This window comes from Schistocerca serialis, unplaced genomic scaffold (assembly GCF_023864345.2).
Source record: "Schistocerca serialis cubense isolate TAMUIC-IGC-003099 unplaced genomic scaffold, iqSchSeri2.2 HiC_scaffold_305, whole genome shotgun sequence".
NCBI classification, from domain to species: Eukaryota; Metazoa; Arthropoda; class Insecta; order Orthoptera; family Acrididae; genus Schistocerca; species Schistocerca serialis.
Window position 1 is genome coordinate 102501 of NW_026047873.1, and position 2500 is coordinate 105000.

At 61.0% G+C, this 2500-nt stretch overlaps 1 pseudogene; it reads right to left on the reverse strand.

The window, feature by feature from the left end:
• The window catches only part of LOC126444883 (large subunit ribosomal RNA), a 7723-nt pseudogene that overhangs the window by 4204 nt on the left and 1019 nt on the right, over nt 1-2500 (reverse strand).

Here is a 2500-nt window from a genome sequence, read left to right on the forward strand (position 1 = left end):
AGCCCCGCCAGATGCTCCCAGATGGCGGCGTCAGTCGGCCCCTCCGGCGGCGGCCCGGTGGTGTCGGCCGCGAAGTCCTCGGCTGCGTCGACGGGCGGCGCAGCGGCCTCGCCCGCGTCAGGCGGCGGGCTCGCTGCTCCCCGGTGGGACGCCGGCTCTTCCCCCCGACCGATCTCAAGCGCCTCCATGAACTGGCGGACAAGCTGCTTGTGGGCAGCTTGCCGCCGTCGGCACTTGATTGCCTCAAGCGTTCGGTCGGGGAACATCCTGATGAGCTCTTGATTAACAAAGAAGAACCGGGCGTCCCTCTCAAGGAACAATTCGGCTTCCGCCTTGGCGAGCGACAGGACTTCTTCCTCCGTCCACCTCGCGCGATGCCTCTCCGTCACGATCTCCGCGTTGGCGGCCGCAAGATGTTGGCGGCGGCGATGGACCCCGAGACCATTCTTGGTGGTGAAGCTGCGGTGGCACTCACTACAGGCGTATACAGCTGCAAAAGGTACAAGATTTTCGGCACGGCCGGTTGGCCGGCTAGGTGCTGGGGGAGTTGGGGTGGCACCTTCAGCGGAAGGGCCACCACTTATTCTTTGATTACTGCCCCCAACTAACAAAGGGATAGTGCGAGGGGGGGCTGGCTTAAGAGAGTCATAGTTACTCCCGCCGTTTACCCGCGCTTGCTTGAATTTCTTCACGTTGACATTCAGAGCACTGGGCAGAAATCACATTGCGTCAACACCCGCTAGGGCCATCGCAATGCTTTGTTTTAATTAGACAGTCGGATTCCCCCAGTCCGTGCCAGTTCTGAGTTGATCGTTGAATGGCGGCCGAAGAGAATCCGCGCACCCGCGCGCCCCCGGAGGAGCACGCTAAGGCGGACGCGGCCTCGCAGCAAGGAAGATCCGTGGGAGGCCAAGGCACGGGACCGAGCTCGGATCCTGCACGCAGGTTGAAGCACCGGGGCGCGAACGCCGCGCAGGCGCGCGCATCCTGCACCGCCGGCCAGCACGAGGCCGACCAACGGCGAGAGCAGACCACGCCCGCGCTAAACGCCCGCACTTACCGGCACCCCTACGGCACTCACCTCGCCCAGGCCCGGCACGTTAGCGCTGACCCACTTCCCGACCAAGCCCGACACGCCCCGATCCTCAGAGCCAATCCTTATCCCGAAGTTACGGATCCAATTTGCCGACTTCCCTTACCTACATTATTCTATCGACTAGAGGCTCTTCACCTTGGAGACCTGCTGCGGATATGGGTACGAACCGGCGCGACACCTCCACGTGGCCCTCTCCCGGATTTTCAAGGTCCGAGGGGAAGATCGGGACACCGCCGCAACTGCGGTGCTCTTCGCGTTCCAAACCCTATCTCCCTGCTAGAGGATTCCAGGGAACTCGAACGCTCATGCAGAAAAGAAAACTCTTCCCCGATCTCCCGACGGCGTCTCCGGGTCCTTTTGGGTTACCCCGACGAGCATCTCTAAAAGAGGGGCCCGACTTGTATCGGTTCCGCTGCCGGGTTCCGGAATAGGAACCGGATTCCCTTTCGCCCAACGGGGGCCAGCACAAAGCGCATCATGCTATGACGGCCCCCATCAACATCGGATTTCTCCTAGGGCTTAGGATCGACTGACTCGTGTGCAACGGCTGTTCACACGAAACCCTTCTCCGCGTCAGCCCTCCAGGGCCTCGCTGGAGTATTTGCTACTACCACCAAGATCTGCACCGACGGCGGCTCCAGGCAGGCTCACGCCCAGACCCTTCTGCGCCCACCGCCGCGACCCTCCTACTCGTCAGGGCTTCGCGGCCGGCCGCAAGGACCGGCCATGACTGCCAGACTGACGGCCGAGTATAGGCACGACGCTTCAGCGCCATCCATTTTCAGGGCTAGTTGCTTCGGCAGGTGAGTTGTTACACACTCCTTAGCGGATTCCGACTTCCATGGCCACCGTCCTGCTGTCTTAAGCAACCAACGCCTTTCATGGTTTCCCATGAGCGTCGATTCGGGCGCCTTAACTCGGCGTTTGGTTCATCCCACAGCGCCAGTTCTGCTTACCAAAAGTGGCCCACTTGGCACTCCGATCCGAGTCGTTTGCTCGCGGCTTCAGCATATCAAGCAAGCCGGAGATCTCACCCATTTAAAGTTTGAGAATAGGTTGAGGTCGTTTCGGCCCCAAGGCCTCTAATCATTCGCTTTACCGGATGAGACTCGTACGAGCACCAGCTATCCTGAGGGAAACTTCGGAGGGAACCAGCTACTAGATGGTTCGATTAGTCTTTCGCCCCTATACCCAGCTCCGACGATCGATTTGCACGTCAGAATCGCTACGGACCTCCATCAGGGTTTCCCCTGACTTCGTCCTGGCCAGGCATAGTTCACCATCTTTCGGGTCCCAACGTGTACGCTCTAGGTGCGCCTCACCTCGCAATGAGGACGAGACGCCCCGGGAGTGCGGAGGCCGCCGCCCCGTGAAGGGCGGGGAAGCCCCATCCTCCCTCGGCCC